The sequence below is a fragment of the Sebastes umbrosus genome, chromosome 2 (assembly GCF_015220745.1).
Source record: "Sebastes umbrosus isolate fSebUmb1 chromosome 2, fSebUmb1.pri, whole genome shotgun sequence".
Classification (NCBI taxonomy): domain Eukaryota; kingdom Metazoa; phylum Chordata; class Actinopteri; order Perciformes; family Sebastidae; genus Sebastes; species Sebastes umbrosus.
Genome location: NC_051270.1, coordinates 14,546,055 through 14,569,687, shown reverse-complemented (window position 1 = coordinate 14,569,687; position 23,633 = coordinate 14,546,055). Strand labels below are relative to the sequence as shown.

At 41.7% G+C, this 23,633-nt stretch overlaps 1 long non-coding RNA gene across 2 annotated transcripts in view; it reads right to left on the bottom strand.

Annotated features, from left to right (window-relative positions):
• Positions 1 to 17,253, bottom strand: part of LOC119477438 — a 37,781-nt gene extending 20,528 nt beyond the window's left edge. The window contains exons 1-7 of one of the 2 annotated variants that reach the window (XR_005204232.1): positions 17,119 to 17,253; positions 16,858 to 16,966; positions 14,861 to 14,907; positions 12,715 to 12,780; positions 11,176 to 11,309; positions 10,285 to 10,353; positions 8,948 to 9,153 (exon numbers count right to left, since the gene is read on the bottom strand). This is a non-coding gene — a long non-coding RNA (uncharacterized LOC119477438). The remainder of the gene's footprint in view (positions 1 to 8,947; positions 9,154 to 10,284; positions 10,354 to 11,175; positions 11,310 to 12,714; positions 12,781 to 14,860; positions 14,908 to 16,857; positions 16,967 to 17,118) is intronic. The other variant, XR_005204233.1, reaches the window with a different exon arrangement.
• Between the last annotated feature and the right edge of the window lie 6,380 nt (positions 17,254 to 23,633).

Sequence of the window (23,633 nt, the reverse complement as noted above, 5' to 3'; positions counted from 1 at the left end):
TCTACATTGTTTAGTCTGCACGGTTCCGTTTACATGAAAATGTGACAAATTCAACATCACTGCTGTCTTTCGATCGAGAGATAGGCTTTAAGAATAACACATTATTGCAATGTGTAACAAATTAAGTTATCATAGAAAACAGAGGGTTTCTGCAGCCGTCATTAACATCTGTAAAGAGGTGAAAGCTCGATGCTCGTTTCAGGTGCAAATGTGTGCCATTTAAAAAGGTCCAGAAAAACTCCTCGTAATATTATTCTTGCAACTTTATCAATTAACATTTGAGTAAAAGTAGATATTTTTCTGGAATTCATGAAATTATCTGGAAACCGTGTCTTTAGCTGAACATCAGTGCCTCTATCTTCTACTCATACTGCTGTGGAGGATTCATTTGTGCCTCTGAACGCTGTGCTAATTCCAGAGACTCTGTTTTCAATTATTCATGCCAAGTACATAACTTTTCAATTAACTAATTGCCAGGCTCTGGAGATTCCCGCGAACACTGTGCCCCCGGCAGGTCACCAGCAGCCATGGAGGGGATTTCTTCACCTATACTCTTAATACACAGTGACTTAAAGGGAAAATAATTTAGTAAATATTTAACAGAACAAAATGAGCTTTTATAATAATACATCTACAGACTGAAGGACCACAGCGCTTTTATCATTCATAGACTTTCAGCTATTGAGAGACTTTATACTCACATGCGTAGAGTGTAATTATTCCTCCTGTCCATACTGGTGGGAAAGGAAACCCTTCTTAAAGCAGTTTCAGTGTAATAGATAGGAGACAACATCCACCATCTTCATTTTTTACGACCAGTACGGAATTGAGGAACAATTACTATACGACAAGTGACCTTTTCATTGTACATGTGGGCTACTGTCTTCAGAAAGACTTGGAAGAATGTTAACCTATCCTCTAATGTTGTTGTGTTAAAGAAGAATCAGTCATTTGACTTTGTGTTTTATTCTGTTAGTGTGTGTAAACGTATCATTCTGAAATACACGAGACACACAGATGTCTTTTAAAGTTCAAAGAAGGAATCAAAATTACCTCACAGATAGAACCATATAACACAACGGGATTTAAAACACACACTCCTCTAGCTGAATTAGACTGATTGCTCATAACAGGACAATCTTCAAATCTTTTTCTTTTAGGTTTACAAGGCTGTCTACATGCACCTGATCGTGCTTATCTTAAAAATTAAAATGTAAAACTTCTCAATTACAAATAAAAATATTCCAGGAATATTTGAAAATGTGCTACCTCTGTTGTTTGGATGCTCATAATGCTTATAATATAAGCATGAGAATTCTTGTAATAAAATCCTGTGGTGATCAGCAGCAATTAAATGTCTAAAACGTAAACTTGCGGGGCGAGAAGGGACTGGGTGAGGAAGTGTCCGGCAGACAGCTGTAAGAAACTTGTTTCACTCACTTGCCAGATTCTGCCACGTTTCTGACAATCTAATCTCTCTGACCTGATGACCTGTCCACAGAGATAAGCAGCAGGGACAATAGGGAGTTCCCATGAGCAGCGAGACAGCGGTGCTACACTGAGAGCTGATGCATATTCGGTGGTAGACTTCTGCTGAATTTACAACAATGCAGAGATTGACTTATCTGCAATGATAGGGCTGCACAATTAATCGAATATCAATCGCAAAAAAAAAAGAACATGATCGCCTGAGATATTGACGTTTAAAATGTGCATTCTGCTCAGAGTAAATGCTGCAGCATATCAAATCAAGCGCTTCCTAAACTAACAGCCAGCCAGCGATCAAGATGTTTTGGCTTCATTTTTGGGGATAGATATTATCTGTACAACCAATGTGTTTATGATTAAATTGAGGGCATTAAATTGTTTATCTAGCTCTTAATGTTGCCAATTTTGCTCTATAAAGTGCACCGGATTGATGCATTTAACTTTAATATATGAATATTCCTGTACTTTTTCATATTGCAGAAAAAAGATATTGTAATGTCAGTTTTTTCCAACATCGTGCAGCCCTAATTTGTACATTAGCAGGAATGTAACACAGCATGGAAGTGGGAGCAGTGCTTTGTTTATTTTGATGTTAAAGTGCAATAATAAAAATATGTTGTCGCTAAAATCAATGAATAATCATAATAAATAACCGGGATCTCAATATTGATCACAATTATCGTGATTATCATTTTGGCCATAATCGTGCAGCCCTAGCAATGACCTCCAGTATTTTATATAATCTTTCTCTTTATGAAACATTACAAATGCAAAAGTTTGCCACATGTATAGTACAAAACCAAATTTCAAGCTGCTATAAAATGCCTAAAAACTTGAGTCAGGATGGGTTTTCAGATATGAATAATGTGTTTTCCTGGGCAACATCTCTCGAAAGCATTCATCCTGACACGCACAAGGCTGCTGGCTTTGAACACTATCAGATGAACTGAAGAAACAGGTTGTTTTGTCAGAATGCCTACTTTCCTCATCTATTCATGGCTCCAGCCTCACTCAAAACAAAACGTGTGCAACACACAAAAAAAAGAACGTAATTTCAACCAGAGACGAGAGCAACTCAGATTTGTGATATTTTAAAGCTTGCCTCTGTTTAGTCCTTGTCATAAACATCTCAACATCCATGATAACTGTCTCCATCTGGTCCTCATTCTCAAACCAATCCTCACTGGAATAACAGTAGACATTAGAAACCGCATAACGTATCCGCCTGAAGAAGCCGTGCACGGACTTGTGGTCGCTCCAGATCGAGCAGATTTGAATATAGTTAAAGTACGGCTGCCTCCGCCTTCAGGCAGGTAAACAATGTAATAGGAAACTGTCACAAGTGATTTGAGGGGCGCACAGCCAATAGTAGGAGACGATATGACATTTCTCCTCAGATCGCAGCCTCCTGATGGCAATCTGTTAAGTTGGAGAGTGTGTAAGGAGTAGCAGAGCATGAGAGGAGGAGGACTGGAGAAGAATATAGCCAGGAGGAGAAAAGAGGAAGGTAGAAGTGGAGAACAGGCCAGAGATGACAGGAGGAGAAAGAGCAGCGGGAGGAGGCCGAGGAGAAGAAAGCGGAGGTGACAGGGTGAGTGCTGTACAGTGATAATACTGGCTCCTTTCAGCCAGAGCACATGGGTAAGGTGAGACTCCCTCCAAACTGTGCTTTCTGGGCAGCGGCCCAAGCCCGGGGCTGCCTGATTGATTCGCCCAGTAAAAGGCCCGTTTGTGCAGCTGTGCCAAGGCTGATTTCTCCCAACCAGCCCACTACAGCTCCCACTGCGGAGAAACCACATTAACCAACACGTAGGGACCCCTTCTGAGAGCAAATGAGGGTGACAGCACTTTCATACACTGGCAATGTATGCATTCATGTTTAAGAACAGTTGTAACTGTATAAAATATAGTGTATAGATATGACAGATACTAATGTTTGACCTTTGAATATATTTAATCTCTTTTATCATTGTAATATTACCAGATCAGGCAGCAAGATCCAGTTACTGGCTATATTTACATGCAGGGTGTGACTGCCATGTGAGGTCATTAAAAAAACTGAATATCTATGTGAGCCAAAATATGACAGATGTTGCTAGAGCTGACTAAACGAGTAATCAATTAGTTGTCAACTATTAAATTAATCGCCAACTATTTTGATATATCGATTAATTGTTTTGAGTTATTTTTTTCAAGAAAAAAAGTCAATTTTCTGATTCCAGCTTCTTAAATGTGAATATTTTCTGGTTTCTTTACTCCTCTATGACAGTAAACTGAATATCTTTGAGTTGTGGACAAAGCAAGACATTTGAGGACGTCATCTTGGGAAACACTGATCGACATTTTTCAGCATTTTTTGACATTTTATAGACAAAACAACTAATCGATTAATCAAGTAAATAATCGATAGATTATTAAAAAATGAAAATAATCGTTAGCCCCAGATGTTGCCAATAGCTGATTTAGTAATTATTTGACTAATAACAGGTTGTCTTTATCATCGGAACAATTATTCTCAAAATCATTTCTGCAATAGTTCTCAAAATGTTTTGTTAACTTTGTGCAAATCTGAGCTTGTGCATCTGGTGAAAATCAGAATTGAAAGCAGAACTTGGCCCAGGGTTTTCTCACCAAGATTTATTGCCACGTGTGTTGAACATTGATACTTTCTGTCTATGCCCTGCTTTAATAAAACCACTGTGAGTATGAAGTACCATACTGAATGTGTGTGGTTACAGAGATTTAGGAGCATTTATGTGCGGAGAGGCGGGATGTGAGGCATACAGGAAGTGTCTGGGATGGATGACACGTTGGCAGGCTTTTCGGGGATGCCCTGTATTGCCAAAGCCAAACACTACAGCTGTGCTGCTGATGTAATGAATGTAACCATAAACAAAGTGAACAAACATTTTAAAGCCAACATTATCTGGAAAAATTTGACATCATGGAGAAATACTTACATATTTCATTGTGGTTATTTGAGGACATTGTTGGAGTTAGACTTGTGAGTGCAGAGGGGCAATGATGTAAGACTTGCTCACTTAATGGTGGACTAATTCTTTCTGCTTAATTACCACTAAAATAAAAAATGACACTGTGGCTAACTGAAAATGACCACTGAGGCTCTTATACAAGAAACTAAGCATGCTTTCTTTTGACTGGGGAATCATCCATTTATTGGCTTGCAGAGATGCAGGTTGTGAGTGCAGAGAAGTGCTGCGCTCATCCCTGTGTGAATCAAACCCGCTCTGATTAGCCATCCAGAGTGGACGGGATAAGGCAGAGCCCCAGGTGGCCTCCTCCGTTAAATGGCAGATTAAAGAGTGCACGACTAATTTCTTTAGCCTAATCTTATTAAAGGAAAAAACAGCTGTCAACTGTCACCATGTGAATACAAACGGTCTGCGACTGCCATGTCGGTGGGATGGATGGTGACATGACACACACTACACTATACTTCATGCCTATTCATCACCTGCAAATTTGAATTTGACATATCATTTATTTACATAAAAACTACAGAGGGCATCGTAAAGGTTTATCTTAGTCTGTTTGGCCCATAATTGTGACACAACTAACTGGGAAATAAATGAATTAGGGCTGTCAAAGTTAACGCGATAATAACGCGTTAACGCAAATTCTTTTCTAAGGTCACTAATTTCTTTAACGCATTAACGCAACTTGCGATTTTTAGGTTGTAGCGGGCTCTGTTTTAAAGCTAGGTGGCTAATTAACGCTTCAAACTGGTATGGCCATTTTCAAAGGGGTCCCTTGACCTCTCTATGTGAATGAAAATGGGTTCTATGGGTACCCACGAGTCTCCCCTTTACAGACATGCCCACTTATCACTAATCACAAGCAGTTTGGGGCAAGTCATAGTCAAGTCAGCACACTGACACACTGACAGCTGTTGTTGCCTGTTGGGCTTGAGTTTGCCATGTTGTGATTTGAGTTTCTGGACAATATTTGTCATTGTTTTGTGTTGTTAATTGATTTCCAATAATAAATATATACATATATTTGCATAAAACCAGCATATTTGCCCACTCCCATGTTGGTAAGTGTATTAAATACTTAACAAATCTCCTTTTGAGGTACATTTTGAACAGATAAAAAAGTAGAAAACATGTATTTCCACTAGCTTTTGGTTAACTGTCTAATTTATGATCTAACTGATCTCAGTTATGCAATCCTAATCATATAAAAAGGCTTGTAATTTCACTGCATCAACCACACACTAATATTATTCTCATTGAGGAAAAAAAAGTTTCTTACAGGATCCATCTGTACCTTTTCACCATCATCACTCGCTCACATTCACAGCTCAAACTTGGAATTTGGTTGGCCCCCTGCCCTCTGACATGATCTGACACCAGGTGCTCAGGACCCTGGGGTCTGCTGGGGACCCCTCCAGTTTAAAACCTCATCACCTCTGAATCCCCACCCACGTAATCCCACCACCCCCAGACGCCCACACACACACGTACACACACTGATGGAACCGCAGCACTCCTTCAATTCAACTTTCAAGCAGATGCACAAAGAACCACTCCTCCAGGATTAAAACATACACTTTTTCAGCGTTTGAGAAATGGCTGGTTTGAGTCGCAGTGGCTTATGACACCCGAGCACCGCAGCCCACACACTCCAGCGCCGCGCCATCACGGCCTTTTGATTGCTCCTCCTCTCTGTAATTGCCAGTGATTAACCCTGGCATGAGAGCGGGCCAGAAAGAGTCTCTCTCCCCTCTCTGCTGACAGTCCTTGTCAGTGGGTTTGAGGGGCAATTTGGCTGCTGACATGCCTTCCCCAGTCTCTTGTTACTGGGGAAGTATGCTGCGCTTGACCCAGTAGTGCCAGACTATCTGAGGTGGCTGAATTCCTTTCTCTCCTTCTTTCTCTTCTCCTCTCCTTCTTCCCCCCTTTTATTTCCTCACTGTTTGTCCGTCTCTCCTCTCTCATTCACTCTCTTCCCCTTTACCCAAACCTTTTGCTTCTGCACCTCCACCATCCATCTCTTTTTCAACATTTCTTTCTCTTTCTGCTAGAGTTCACATCGGACAACCAGACTCCCTGGCTTTAATGCCTGGGCTGCCTGTGTCTGCCTGCACGGGGGCAACAAACAATGGGCATATTGTTAATCTGTCCATAAGAAAGCCTTATCTTGTTGTAGACATGGTATTAAATTTCGGAGCGGCCCCATGCGGCCAGCCTGGGGGAGGGGGTGTATGGGGGACGGAGGGAGAGAGAGAGAGAGAGAGAGAGAGAGAGAGAGAGAGAGAGAGAGAGAGAGATGTGGATAATAAGCTGTGTAATCTCCTCACCTACTCTAAACAGCTTAACCTTGTCAGTGGCTGCTGGCCCAGTGGCACCCTGGCAAGGGATAACATAGGGTTAATATCTACTGTATAAAACCCAGGCTCATGGTATGAGTCGTACTGTAGTAGCAGGTTCTTGTGCATACTTGCAAACCCTCCCAATTTTGCCGGGAGACTTCCGTTTTTCATTCCCCTCTCCCAGTTTCCCCCCGGGGCCACAATTTTCCCTCATTTCTCCCGATGTATGACAAATTTTCACACCTTTATTTTCTTTTCGTTATCTCAACCTGTTTGTGGCGCCGTACAGCGTGTATAAACCCTACTGTTTCCACCCGGACGGCAATAGAGCTACACCAAATGTCATTTCCCGGCGGAGGAGAGCTACTCAAGACACCGTGGCGCGGTCTGAGCTGTGCTCGCCACACATCACAGCATTAAAGCAAGGCCGTTGTGGTGTGGTGCAAGCCATTGGAAATAACAGGTTTCAGAGCGCAGTGGTGCCGTTGTAGCATTGTGTCTAAAAGGGCCTCCAGTGAGTGAGAGAAGGAGAGGGAAATAGAGAGAACTAAGAGAAAGAAATACTCAAACAGGGGCAAAAATGAATGAATGAATGAAAACTGATGAATATTAGCCTCGTTTATGCCAGAGATTCACACAAGTTCACGCCAGAGGGGCAAATTATTCAGTTTTCTTTCCTGAGTAGGCCTATTTATCATAAAAATGCTGTGGCGGTGTACTTATTATTTTGTTATTTCATTCTTTTAAAGTCACCAGAATGAAACAAAGTCTCTGAAACTCAATTGTTTCAGGGGGAGAACCTCCAGACCCCCCACTTTGGTTTTGAAATCCTCCTTATTTTTAAGGTCAAAAGGCTGGCAGTAAACAGTAATTATCATAATTCAATATGTAAAAATAATAATTTGATTTTAATTCCACACACTAAATTTCAGCGTAGGATCTAAAGCAGGCTAATATAAGAGCAAACATGCCAGCAGATATTTACTTTGTGTACGTCGTACTGTAAAGGTATTAAGGGTAAGATGCTGGGAATTTATCTACTTAGTTGAGCTTTCTTAACTCTGTATAAAGTCCGATCTGAATCCCAGAACAGATGGTTTATCTGGGTGAAAGAAAAGAGGATTAGGGGGGCTACAAATTACAATTTCTACTTTAGACAATGCCCCTCACTTCCTTACAGATGCTCATTTGGCATTTGTTCAGTCGCAGGATGTCTTAAAGCATCCTCGGACTTTTCAAATGGCTCCAGTGAAAACTGATATCAAAATAGAAATGGTTGCAGTCGAGCAGTAAAGTTTGAGTTAAAGTAAAAAGATTTTAAAAATGCCTCATGTGGCGAGGGATCATTAGGGATTAGCTAACTCTAAGGAGTTCAACCTGGACCCCCCTGTGATAACAGGAAATAAAAAGGTGGATCAGGAGATCAGAAGAGTGCTCTGAGGACACACCATGTCATCCTTTTTTTAAAACCGAGGCGCCATAATGCCTCAAACAGATGTTTTAGTGTAAAAATATTCCAAGTGGAGAGGAACGGGTGACAGAAACACAATGTGGCAGAATGACTTAGGTCATAGGAGATGCTATCTCAGACTTTCATACTGCAGATGTAAAGTCAAATGAAATTTAAATACAGTGCATAAATGACACTCAAGTTAATTGGAAAAGGACAAGTCGGTCACATGTCATACCTACTTCTTGAAAACCAATCTTGCAACCATTTCTGACTTTATTTAATTAGTTTTTTATTTTCCTCTGAGTTGAGGCAGACTTACTCTAAAGTCCTTTAGCAGAGTGAGAAGCACTACTGTGGCTGTGGGCTGTTACACAGCAAATTCGTGGAAAGTAATCTGCATTGCTATCTCAACCTAAGAAACCAGTCTAACCAGTTAGTTGGACTGGTTATGTAGTGTCATGTCCTTCTTCACTACATATTATAAACTGTATTAGTGGACCATTTAGAACAAATGTATTGCAATATACTGGCTGCACCTCAAAGACAGTGGTTGATGCAGTGATCAATAAGAAACACACACAGGAGTAATTATGTTCTCTGTAATTCTCAACTGTCCTGATGCAGCAAAAAAAACAAAACCACATGTATCAAGTAATAAAAGCACGCTTAACTGTATTTTGCAAATACTGTACCGTCTCAGGTGTGAATCGCCACTTAGTGTTGCTGTGGCTTTTTCTATCAGCATCTCCCTGGAGATGTGGTGAGTCGTGGTCGTGTACGCTGACAGGAGGTTGGTGGCCAGCCCAGATTGTGGAGACACACACACCAACGTCAACTCTGCTGCTCTCCAGCAGCACCTACTGGAGTCTGCATGAACCTTCAGACAACACATACAGAGAGTATGTAGAGTCAGAGTCAGAAAATCTGAATACATATTGTATTATAAAGATATGTTTACTCACTTATGCTAATCCAAATATAAGAAAGTCTAAAAGTTGATTTACTGATATGTGCATAACATACACCACTGAATATTGACATACTGTACATGTGTGCACCTACAGTATAAATCCTCCTTTCTCATTTATTATTTGATTAGGTATGTAAACATCATTGAAAGGAAAGAGCAGGCGTTCTAGAGATGTTCTGATACCATTTTTTCCTTCCCGATACAGATTCCGATACCTGAATTTGTGGTATTGTCATGCCAGTACCGATCCAATACCAGCATGACAAAAAAAATACATAGCTATTATTATTATCATTATTTAACAGCTGTTTACTACTGACCACGTATGGATGTAATTACTATCTTTGCTGTATGGCCTGGCTCAGGTTAAACCTTTTATAAAACATGAAAAAATACATACAGAGAATGAATGCAATAGAACTCTCTTTTACTATTCAGTTTGCCAGTTACAAAGAACATAAATTACTGATATGAAACATTATAAAATGTAAATTAATCCGGTTGAAAAAGTTGATGTTTTTCTGGGTTAATATATTATGGTATGGGATCGGTGCATAGACTGGCGTTCTCGCCAATACCCGATCCCGAATATTGGGCAGTATCGGACGCCTTTCTGATACAGGTATCGGAACAACTCTAAAGCGTACTCCATGTGTGTGTGTGAGAGAGAGGGGGATAGAGAGGCTGTTGTTGTAGGTTGGAAGGATGAGGATTACTGTAAAGAGTAGATACTTGAGCTGTATAAACTGAGCTTCAGCATGTGTTTTAACATCCACATGAATGATCACCACTGAACACACAATAAGGTCTTGAAACACAACAGAACGTAGAAGAGAATTAACCCAAATTATTACAATAATATGCGAAAAACATTCTTCAAAATTATAAAATATATATTTATATCCTTAATATACTGGGTTTTATGGTAATGATACAACCGCTATTATAGCAGTTTAAGGGTCCATCCATCGTTTGGCATCGTTTCATACTTTCCTCAAGTCAAATACATGTACATACAGTGTATAAATAGGTATGTACCTCTTTCCCTCACTACATGAATTACGGCAACACTTAGAGGTCCAATCTGCTGGGTCAGCTCAAGGAAACCTGCGGGGGAGCAACATTACCAAAACAAAAATCAATCATTATCCATTTGAGGGTTCAGGACAGTGAGGAAGAGACAATATTATGCGTGTGTGTGAGTATGAACGGGTGGCATCCAGATAAATGGTGAACACCGCTAATGTGTTGTGTGTAGGCTTGTCTTTATTTATTAGGGACGTTTAGGGTCAATGTCTTGGAGACTGTCCATGCACATTACATGCATATTCCTGCTGCATGCTCAGGAGACGGTTATTTATGTGGACGAAAGCAGCTCCTTCTCCCTCTGAGGACCACAGTCATCATCACTCTCTTAGTGCAGAGAGAAAGAGGTGCGTTCAGTTTAAAACTGTTTTTGTATCACAACTAATGCAGGAAACTGCAGAAAGGTAACATGTTATATCGTCTTTTTGTTGCAATAATCTCAAATTTTTAGAGATAAGGCTCAAACACTATGAACAAAAATAAATAAGGGGGGTGTGGAGCTTAGTGAATGCTCTTTATGTGTGTCATCCCATCAAATATCAGTCTTTCATTATTGAAAAAACCTCCAGGTTGCATCTTTCCAGAGAATAACCGGATTAACAAGCCCCAGAGATCTCTTGGAAGGCGGTTGTTTTTCCTCCAGGTATCTCTTTTTGCCACCGTAGTCCTTTCGGTTAATGACTTGACTTACTTAAGGGGTGCTGATCAATATGCTCCGGAGGTAAACTTGCTGAAGTTACCGTCTGCCCCCGGTATCAGTACACCTCACACAAGCATGAAGTAAAGACACGAGACTGACAGGACAGAATGGTTTGATCCATATGTATCATACATGAGTCTGACCTTGGTGATGATGGAGAACAAGTAATCCAGACATCAGTCTTGAGCGGTGCATTTTGTAGAGAAGGGAGGCTCAATGGAAGAGGGGAGGGGGTTGAAATATAGAGAGTGCCGGGTGAGAAAGACGAGGACAGAGACTGAAACAGACAGAAACATAAAGGAAATGTGAGACAGAAAAAACTGGTAGGTAAAAAACATAAACTATGCAAAAAGGTACATAGAAGGTAACTCAAATAAAACAGTGTGGTAAAGATACATGTAACATGCATGCAAAGAAGAAAAAAAATTACAATTTTTAATAAATGATGTGTGTGAGACGAGTTGTGAGACAAGTTGTGAGACAAGTTGTGAGAACGACGTGGCTTTTGTGTCCTTCCTGTGGTCCATTACTGTAAAGCCAGGCTCTGGAGGAGACAGATCCCAGTGGACCACCATGGCGGTTGTGGGTTTTTACTGCTTCCTGGTGTTTCTGAGTATGTGTGTGTGTGATTCCTTACACTTGTTGTTCCGCATTTAAATTTAACTGGGGAAAATACTCATGTAAACTCATGTAAACTGTTGCGTCCGAAATTCCATACTACCACGTTATTTAGTACGGCAAGACAGTATGTGAGATTTTTTTAGTGTGCCCGAAACCAATAGTATGTGAACTGCATACGATTTCCGCTGAAATTTTACAGTATGCAACGCTGAACACAACGGCTGCATAAATATCCCACAATGCAATGCGGTAGTGACGACAACGTTTATAACGGACGTTGACGGGCAGCTCTGTAACATCAATAACTCTTCAATTTAACTGTAAGTATAGGATTTCCTTTTGCTCGACGTAATATATATTTTTAATTATTTCAGACTTTGATACTTACAAACCGGCGTTTTGGTCACATGAGGTTGGCACGGGTTACCATGGTTACACATGTCAAACCAGCAAGGAGGCTCTGAGGAAGCGACGACGTAAATAACTGCTCAGTGCGTCCGAAAAGATACCTACTACTGTTTATTCACACGAAAGTATGTTGAACGATAGTACACCTTTTGGGTATGTAGTGCAGAGTATGCAATTTGGATGAAGCCACGACCTGTATTTAATGACAAAAGGCACTGACTTTATACAGTGTGTGTGTGTGTGTGTGTGTGTGTGTGTGTGTGTGTGTGTGTGTCCTGGTTGGACTATCACAGCTTCAGCTCTAAGTCTATATGAGCTGTAGAGGCACTAGTGACGGGATACCTCACCGGTGTCACAATGCTCCCTGGCTCACACTTCTCAACACCAGCGATAACACAAGAGGAGAAACATCTCTCACACTCACACACACCGCACTAACAAACAAAACACACACACACAGGAAGCAGAGGTGCTGGGGAAGCCCCCCTTCAGACCAAGAACAGGGCCCACTTGCTTATCTTACACACACACACTCAGTCTTCACATTGCTCATAGAAATGTGAAGAGGAGGTTGTTCTCCAGAGCCTAACAAAAACCCCAATAAACATGATGGAACAGAGTAATTTGGGCATGTGCATTGTGTATCAACCTACGTGCATTTATTTGTTTGATCTTGATTTAAGTGGTTTGCAGTAGTTTTGGGTGGTCTGCAGTTTCTGCTCTAGAAAACAAAATAATTAGGAAAAGTGAGGAGGGCTCAAAAGTTTGGAGGTTCAACAGAGCAAACTTTCTTTTTCAGTTACATAAACAGAATCTCTTTACTGCTCTACCTATTGCGCCAGGATTAATATATCCGCTCTGGACAGCAACCACACCCTTATCAAAGTGTTTTCTTGTTTTGCAACTCAAACCAATACTTTCTCCCTAATGCGCACAGAAAAAAACCTTACTTCATATTCCACAATCATGTAGATTATGATATTGATCGTCCCGCTCTGTAAAAGCATTATAAATATAAAGAGCATTTCTCCATTAACGGAGAGTAGGAAGCTGGCTAATGCTAATGAGCCTCAGAGTGCCCATTCCAGTCCATTAAGGGCTCTTAGCGCTGGGAAATGATTGTGTTTTCGCGGGGAGAAAAACTAACACGGCCACGCGGACCCACAACTTGCACACGGGGAAGTTAATGATAAATGGTACTAATGGACTTTCTGTACATTTGAAGGGAGGAAAAAATAGGGGATTGGAAAATGAGAAAATGTATTTGTTGCTGTAAACTTGAAAGAGTCAATTAATTTGAAGATGTAATTTGATTTCTGGAGCAACACGAAAGGGAAGGAGTTTTATGAAGCTCACAAAAGTCGGGTTGATATTACGTCATGCACTTTTGAAAAATTGTGATGAGATTGACTTTGTTTGGTATGTATTGGGTCATGTAAGTTGTCATGTTACGAAGTTCTAGTGATATGCACTGACACATGAGGATACAAGGGCAAGAGGACCTTGAATAAAGAGCAAAGGGAAGATGCATCACATATGGTTGACACCGTAAGTCAATCAAATCCAGTGAAGTGACCCACGAGACAATAAAAAAAACTGTAGTTTTGAGAATATTAATAATCCTTATTACTGATTTATGTCAAGTTTATAATTTTTTTTACATCAAAACGGCATGTGCACCTCACTTTTCAATGGGAGTGATACAATAAAATCATCTCAGCTTTGTTATCCATCTGTTGAGGAAAAGCCGTTTCTCACCAGTGCGATGCCAAAATGCGGTGCGGGAATACGGAAAATCCACGCGCAAATTTTCAGCGTTCCTGCACCTCATTTTCGCAGCTGGTGGGCGATCTCATGCCATATATTGTCCTTTATTTGATTGTTGAGATAGTAGTGTTTGTCGTACATTATTGGGTGTTGAGAAGTGGATGGCCCATTGTTATTCCGAATCACCAATAGTCCCATTGGACCGAAAAAAACCCCCCATTTTTCCGACAGTCCGTTTCCCCGAAAACAAACGCTCATTTTTCCAAGGCCCCAAAAATACACTATCTCCGTGAAACAAACAGAAGCACATGGCTAATTATTATGCAGAATGACAGATATCAGTTGGAACAAAGGATTGGTCATTGGAAATCCTCTGAAGTCGTGGTCCGTCCAAATATTCTTTCCCCCGCACAAATGTTCCGCAGGGGTGTGTAAGCATTCATAAGAACGAACAAAATCAGTTTTTTTATCAATTTTTATATGAATTTTTTGGAAAAAAACGTAATGGCTTACAGTTTTAGGTCTAAAGGCTTGTAGTGAAAAGATTTTGGTAAAAACATGCTACATGGCCTTTGGGGAATCAATAAAAACAACCATGTATTGTTGGATGAAGATCCTTCCTGTGAAAAGGTCTGACAAAAGGTCAGAGCATTAAACAAAAGGAACAGAGCGAACACTGTGTAATGAATGGTGTGTTTAAGGGGGGGGGGGGTCAGGCTGCTTTTGCTTAATACTGAGCCCAAGGAATGCACATGGGGCTGTGTAAAAGGAGGGGACGGGTGGTGGTGGTAGTGGAGGTGGAGGTGGTGGGGTCAGAGTGAACTACCTTACTACTGAATCAACAGGAGACGGAGAGGGTGAGAGAGAAAGAGAAATACAATGAGCGCATAAGAACCAAGGGGAGAGACCAGGCAGGGGTGAGAGCAAGCATGTGAGAAAAAAGAGATGAAGCTGGTGTGTTGGTGTGTGAGAGAGAGAGGGAGAAATAAACGGGGGATGTGAGGAGGAGGAGGGTGGAGGGGCAGTGACTACCTGTCTGGAGAATCAGTGTTCCCATCCGACCTGAAACGTTACTCCATCTGCATTGTTCAGTGACGGACAGAACAAGACACAGTCAAGAACAGCCAGCCAAGCCAGGGGATCAAATTATTCTCAAAGAGGAAAGATTTACCCTGAACACCCCCTCGCCCCCCCGCTGCCCTCATCTCCCACCCACACTCTCGATCCCCCCTCCCTCCTCTGCTACCTCTAAAACTGAGGTGAAATCTGAAACAGAGTGATCCCCAAAACATTCCTGCTAAATCTCAAAAGCCAACGCATGTGCCTCGCCCCCACCCACCGACTCACACACACACACACACACACACACACACACACACACACAAATGTGCACGCACAAACACAAAAACACATTCCAACACACACTTGCATACACGCTCAAACTTGCTCGTACAAAACACTGCATCTGTGCACACACACACACACACACAGGAGTGAGAAGTGAGATTGAGAAGTTGAGAAGAAGCAGGTCTGTGTGTGTGTGAGCGGCAGCGGGGAGGTCTGCTCTAATCCAGGGCAACCAGGAGGAGGAGGAGGAGGAGGAGGAGAGGAAGAAGGACATCAGTCAGACACCTCCGGGACAAGAATACATCCATGCAATTGTTTTTATAGATGTTAATAGAGGGAAGAGAAAACAATGAAGTAAAAACGGATAAACATTATGTGTACCTATGTGTGCCTGCAGTCAATATCTGAAGCCCAGTTAAGCCAATAAAGTTATAACCACAGAGGTTAGTTAATCAGACTGAGATGAAAACTGCATAATCTACAAGGAAACTCCTGCAGATGAAACTTTCTTCATATTGAATCAATTGTATGCCGGGCATTATAAACCTTATTGTTGAACAGTGACCTTAAAACTGCAGTAGGCAGAATATTTTTAGCATCAGTGGGCAAAAGATCCATAATAACCTTTCAGCATATTGTAATTCAAGTGTTCTGAGAGAAAACTAGACTTCTGCACCTCCTCATGGCTCTGTTTTCAGGCTTTAAAACCCGTGACGGAAGACTCATTTCAGAGAGAGAGCGTTCCTCTTGGCTGTTTATTCAACAGAGGCAGCTGTCAATCACTTGCAAACTCCGATGAAACGGTCAAACTAGGCAGCGCTGATCAAATATGAATCAATATTCTGTTACTGTAATACCTATTTCTCCCCTCAAATATTTTCAGAAACATCTTGTAGTGTACTGTTTAGCTGTAAAATGAGAAAGTTTGTGACCCGGCAGTCATGTTGAGATCAGTTGAGGAAATACCAAGCACCGCCCACCAGTCGGAGCAAACTTTCTCATTTGATCAGAGTTCACGAGTGATTGACAACTCCTCAGAGACGGCATGCTCCAGATCAGCTCTGATTGGTTGTTTTCCTCCGGTCTGATAAATCTTGCAGATGCCATTAGGAGCACCGGAGGACACCAGAGACACATGTTTTTTTTTTTCATATTACCTGTCTCATACACTACTGTCCGGATATAGTGACTGTTTTATAGAAATAACTTTTTTGAAATCATATTTTCTCCAAATTCTACCCAATGCTGCTTTAATTACTCTTTTGGCAATGGAAATAGGAGATGGAAAACACATTCTCAGCAAGTCTACAGCACTCGCCTCCATTGCCCTCTCCAATGTCTTACTTTTTGTACAGCAGTCAGTCACTTATTTTCAGAAAAGTTATCTGAAAAGTGTATTAATCATTCAACATCATATCACACAGTAAAGATCCAACTCCTGTGCATATTCAGTTATTTTTCTAAATACATTGTTACAGAAAAAGAAGAAGATTTTATCCTGTAAGCTTGCTGCAGTCTTGTGAGATGACCTGCCTTACCCCTGGAATTAACAGACTAGCTGCCAAAACCGTAATGTTTAAGTTAAACACCTCCCACTTTAGAGGTAGCTGCTATGTGCAGGATCTTTCACAGAAGGCAGCAGGTAAGCCTTTATGATATGTTTGCATTGCTGACATGCTTACCTGCTTCCAGGACATGCACCCTGAAGGCTCTCTGTCAGGACTCACAAATGGTTTTGCAGGGACGGTAATGAGGCTCAGATGCTTTGGCTGGTATACGAAAAATGCATGACTGAAAAAGCAGATGAACGAAGAACAAAAATAACTGCACTGATATAATTTATAGATGTATGAAATATGAGTTGAAATGAATGAATGAATCTGACAGTAAGCTGAAATAAACTGATGAATCTGGTAAATGTCAAGACAATAAAAAATACTTACAGAAAGTAAGTCCAAAAGTCAAATTTTTTCTCCTTCAGATTATGTGACAGTGAAGCTTCGCAACACCTGGACTTTGGCGATGATGAACAAGCTTCGTCTTTAACCGATCCGAAAGTTCAAAGATGTACATTATAATTCTATCCTGGCCTGCCAACTTCAAGCAGACAGTATGACAGTCTCTCAGTGTGGGTGCTTTGTTCCAACCTCCTGCGAGTCTCAACACATTTCAGATGGAAACATGGGAAACTTTCCCCTCAATTGCATTTAAGCAGCTTTCTGTCACTCAACCGCCCAGAGGTTTCATCATGCTGAGGTAGCCAGAAGAATGCCATGTTGGCATGCGGCAAAACACTTTGGTTTCAATTGGCTTGAGTCCACCTGCGCAATCGACTACTGATTGAACTGTGTGCCGGAGATTTCATGACGAGACATGTTTCTTTGTGTGTGAGAACAATCGTGGAAGTGTTTACTTCAACTAAAGCATGCATGCACATTTCCATTGCATAAGAACCTTATGGGATGGTGATTATTGTTGCAGGTATTAGTAAACCCTCAGGTGTTACCAAGGAAACAGAGTGTGAAAAACTTTAGGTTTTGGTTGAAAAATGCATGAAAATATAAATGAATGGTCTTGATTTTTTTGGCAAGTGAGGTATAAGTGGGATAATTCCCTTCGAGGTGTCTATAATGGAATGAAATAACATATAGAGTATATATATATATATATATATAGAACATGTAGCTGGTCAGAAAAACAATATCTCTTTTAATGACAGACTAAAGAGAAAGAGACGGAGACAGACAGAGACGGACTGTTTGCCTCGCTGACCAGTGACTAGATTAGAGGCTCAGTTCTTGAGCAGCAGACCAAAGACAAACAAGAGAGGTGGGCAGGGTGGGACGGGAAGGGGACTATCCCAAAGATGAGTGACAGAGCCCAGCTAGTTGTATCCCATGATTAGTCTTTTGTGTCCAGGCGTTCTTGGCTCTAATCAAAAGACTAAAGAGAGGGCTAATGGTTAAAAATGAAGGCTCAGAAAAGGGTGGAACAGGGTCAGTGGGTGGGCCAGACGAGGTCTTTGTACTGCCCTTTCCTCCCCCCCTAATTAGTTGACATTGGGAGGAGGAAGGCGAGGATAGAAAATACAGGGGAGGAAGGGAACAAGATGAGAACAACAGGAGAAATGGGAGAACTGTGGAGAGAGGATAGAGGTGGAGAAGATGATCGTCCTGTAAGATCTCAGGCAACAGATGGAGACCAACTGGGGAGGGACTGGTCAGGTCTGCTTCTGTTACAGCACATTTGTGATGGAAATTGACACACCGTCACACGCATTTCAACACAACTAAACAAATGCTTAGTCAAGCTGCGATAAATGCCCTTAGGTGTTCCATTCAGCTGCACCAACGTCCCGCTGTTTAATTCACAATAACTTGAATTATAAATGTACCAGCAGTCATCATGACTACATCACAATGTTTACACAAATAGTTCAATGCGGCGTAAAGGTTAATGGGTTCATGAACAGTGAATGTGGTCCTGCATTTAGGAATTATGTTAGTGTAGGATGTGTGATTAGCTGTGATGACACTAAATATCACAGTTGGTCTCATGATATAAATAGATGACTAAATAAATTTGGAGATTGTCGTTTGATTTTAGATTATTATTCTCTTTTTTCCTCCGTTATCCATTGTCTATTTGTCCATCTGTGAAATTATATAGTGTTGTTTGGTGATATTTTTCAAACATACAATATTTTGACTGTGTATCAATGGAAACTACATTGAAACAAACTGGATCTTCTCGTCTCAGCAATATAATTTCTATTCTTTAGCTGTGCTAGTGGCATGGATTGGTACAAAATGTTGCACATGCCTTCATGGTTCCAAGAGTATGAATCCTATCTTTGTGATCCCCTGACTTTTCCTCTAGTACTACCATGAGGTTCACATTTTTAGTTTTTAGTGAAATCTCTTAACAACTATTGGATTGCCATGAAATTTGGTACCCAAATTCATGTTTCCTGCAGGATGAACGGAAATAAAACTGATGCAAAACTAAAGCCATTTCCATCAGCCTCAGCTGTACAGTGCTTGTGTATATTGCTAATAAGAGAATTTAAGAGCTTAGTACTAAGACACATTTGGGAAAATGGTAAACATTATACCTGCTTAACATCAGCATGTTAGCTGCTGACATCAGCATTTAGCTCAAAGCACTGCTGTGCCTAACTAGAGCCTCTCAGGTCTGCTAGCATGGTTATAGACTCTTAGGCTTAACCGCATACAATACTAGCAGCAAATACTGATTCGGCCAGAATGTAGCAAAATGTATGTCGCCTATCGATTCGAGAAAAATCTCCTGTAGGCCTATACATCGGACAAGTTTCCCTCGCCAACTGTATCCTACAATGCAAAGCGCTGTAATGGTACAGTCTATGGTCACAACAACAGTGCTTTTTTAAAAAAAATTTCGTGTGCTATTTCATCACTAAATTCATTTCTGAGAATTTTTGAGGCGAGAAATCAACTGTGTAGATTTTGAATATTGGCAGTTTTAAGAAAATTTATGGCCAGTTGGAAATTTGCTCCAACATTTGCGAAGTTGAGAAGCTCCACAAACATGAGGAGCTGAGCAGCCAGGGAAATCTGGCCAATGCGTGGAGATTTAACAAGCTTGTCTTACGAGAGACGGGGCTGACACTCAACACCCAAAAGATTAGCATTCTTTCTTTCCCTGCTTTAATGATAAGGTTCAGGCAACAATACACCCATTGCAAAATGCACAAGAACATTGGGGTTGTGTATTATGTTGCTCCACTGGTCAAATGTTGCCTTGATCAATTTTGAGAATGACAAAAACTGCAGTTCTGAGTTCACTACAAGCTTTTTCTTAAAAGACTCCTAAACTTTCTGCCACTCAAAGCAGCAACAGCAATGCGGGGGACAAAACACAAGCCCATTATTCATTGTAGGTCCAAACCATTGTTTAAAACACAATAATGTACCAGCCATGAGGTGACCATGAAGCATCCAGACAGGCACCATGAGGCTGCAGTGGGGAGGCAGGGGAGGGCTCAGCGACCATCAAATTAGCCTGCGAACACCATCCCAGTGGACAGAGCTGCCAGCCGCAGCCCCCGACAACTCCCAGCATCCCGTAAACACTGTCCATCTTGGCTACCTTTTATTTGAAAGGTGTGACAAACAACGGCAGCCCTGCATTGTAAACATGTGAGCTCATGACCGGTTCGAGTTGCACAACTGCCGAATTTGTCCTGAAAATCTGAGCAGAGTGGAACCAAAATGCACTTTGACACAAAATAAACCATTACCGGTCACTGAGGGAGCTGCACTGGGAGGTCATGGGCTTTGCCAAACTAGTAGACGGGCAGAAACGAGGGAGGGTCAGAGGGTGGAGGGGCAACAACGGGGTGGGGTTGGAGGAGGAGGGGTGCTGGCTGCATTCTCCATTCCCATTGCTTTTGAGTAGAAATAGAGCACAAGATCAGATAATCCAGAGAAAACAAACTTTAAGTTAGGGTGGCTCCAGGACATGAGAGATGGCGATTACTTCAGAGGGGAAAAAAAAGGGATGCCTTTATGCTGATTTGTCAGAAGTCAGGTTAGCACAGCAGGAGGTTGTATTTATTTACATGATGGTGAGGAGCTCCTGAGCCAGCTTCCCTCCCTCTGCACCAAACTTTAACCATTCCAAGAAAAATTGCAACTCCGACACCAGATTAGCGTTCATATACACACACTTATTTACTCCGTCAGTATGAGAACACCAAGTGCTGCTCACCGGTCCTCCACACTACCTAAGAGCCATGAGCCTGTGGCAGCTCAGAAGTAAACAGACGAGGCTGCGATCAGCCAAGATGAACACAAGAAACTAAAGCTTTACTCTCCTAACACGAGGTAGAAGTATCAGTCTGCCATGTCTGTCCTCTCTACTTCTGGATCTTTGCAGTATGTATTATCAACACATTCACATCCCAACTCGTCACATACTGACGCTTTGTCAGACCGCTCGGCATCACTTTTTGGTCGCAGTAAACATGTGTGTAATGCTGTAAATTAAACAATAGCACTTGCTTAGGATTATGATACAAAATCACATAATTAGGTTTAGGAAAAAACAACATGGTTGGGCTTAAAATGACTACGTTTGTACAGTGAAAATGTGACTGACGTTGTGAACACGTGACACGAACGAAAAGCTGATTGTAACGTGAAAGTGAAACTTAACACACGGGACACAAACAGCGGTCTGCTGAAAGAAAGCCCTGTGTTTGTTGGACCCACCTGCCCTTTGTGTCTCTTTCTCTCTTTAAACTATGTCACTACAGAACTTTCTCTGAGCGTTTATTGTTGCAGCGGTTGGGTTTGCATTGTAGTTAATGGAAAGCCCAGCGCATCTCCTACCGGTTTGGCGTATCAAATATCAAACCGTCAGTATTTGATGCCCTGGGAATGAGAACGGGCTGGGATTATGATTTTATTTCACTCTAAATATGTAAGATTCATTAAAGGACTTCCAGTTATAACAAAGTCAGCAGACATTTGCTTTAGCTTTCACAGATTGCTGGCTTAAAAGTCTAATTAGGACATAAGGACAAATATGAATGAATGAATAAATCATAATTTAAAAAAAAGGAGAAAATTAATGAGTTTAATGACCTTATGAGCAGCATGCTGTTCCTGTACGGACCTTTATCAAACTCATCCTTCAATCACAAGGATCCTGTAATAAAACCGATAAAGGAGAGCCAAATATACTGTAAATCAATGTAATGCAGTTCTAAAGTTGAGTCTATAGAAAAGGGAACAGTATTGCCAGTGTCTGTAACAGTGACAGCAGCCAGTTTATTGACTGGAGAGGATATGTGATCTGAGCGCTCTGCAGGGGGACGTCTTGCCCTTTGACCCTGCAGCCCTCAGGCATCGGCCCTTGTGCATGTTGGCAGATGTGACTTACTGGAGCAGACTTTCCTGCAGTGTGACAGCTTGTTACCCCCCCCTCCTGCTACCCCCCACCCCTCTGCACGCACTCACCCTCAAACCCGAACACGCAAACTCCACCTCCGGTACCTCCTCTCCTGTTGCAGCTCCTCCTCTTCACTCCACCCCCACAATCTCTAGTCTCTGGGGAGATTCATTAACGGGGCTCCGGCTCCTCCTCCCTCGCCAATGATTGGCACCATCAACCACCTATCCACTCCGCCCTTTCTGCATGGATGATGGCTACACTGCTGTCTTGGAGAGTGGAGAGGAACAGCTGGAGAGAGGGTGGAGAAAGAAGGGCAGTGTATGGCTCTGTTTGTAAACACAATAGCAACTTGTGTAATCCATCTTGTCTGACCTTTCTGATTGAATACAAAGGGAGGGAACGGGGGTAACACATTGACCGTAGTAACACGGTTTAGGTGTCACTGGCCGCTCATCAACGCCCACCACTGCTCCAAAAAATCAGTTTCCTCTCCAGCTTGTAGGATGACTCACTGACTTCATGAATATAAGACCAAATATTCAGCTTTGTATCAACAACGTGTGTCCTCACTTTGTGGGCTCACCACCAAAACAAGATGTTCCACTGACCTTCAAGTCAGTCAAAAAGAAGGAAAACCTTTTAGCCATTTATTTGTATTTCTTATAATCATGAGTGTTAAATAATATATTAATCTTCCCAGATAATTCTCCTGCTCTGCCCCTACAAGCCATAAGATATCATCTTCCTCTCCATGCGCATATCTTGCTCTGCCGTGTCTAAGTGGAAGGAAAACAGTGAGTGCTTGCCAGAGAGAGGTGTCACTTGTTCTCAGTATTAGCAGTGGAGTAGATAAGAAAACAGATGGGACAGGGGAGGTCAGAGGGCCATGCTACGGCTGACAGGTTTGTTTATTTGGGCTGTCTCTGATATCCTGCTTTCCCCCCTCCGCTCCCCTCGCCGACTCTGCCTACAGCCTGACCTGGAAGTGACCACGCGGAGATGGATCAAGGCCACTTTTCACCAGAGAGTCAACACTACCCACCCCACTCACCACTCAGGCCAACTCAAAACACATGGGGCAAGTGTGGGCTTATTACCCTCCTCTGACAAGAATAACAATTGACTAATTTGTTCTCGCATAGTCGAGCCGAGTTTAGGTACTGTAGGGGGAATTTCAACCAAAACAAACCTGGCTGACAGTAACAGCAAATAAACATATCGTATAAAAGTGATGGAAGCTGATTAAAAAAAAAACTGCTGACATGTTACAATGTAAGTATTAAAGGTATTTATATTATTGAAGTTGTGTTTAATTATATTGCAGGAAAAAAAGAGCCTTCTCAAAGGAATAAAATATCCATAACAGGTTCAACTCCAGCTTTCCCTCTTGTCTGTGTGAGGTCTGAGGTCCTTATGCCTGAGGTAGACCAGAGCTGATAACCCCGCCTGGGCACCAACAGATAAGAGCGTTCAGTGAGATCCCTCTAACACCGAGCTAAAGAGGCTCTGTAGGAAAAAG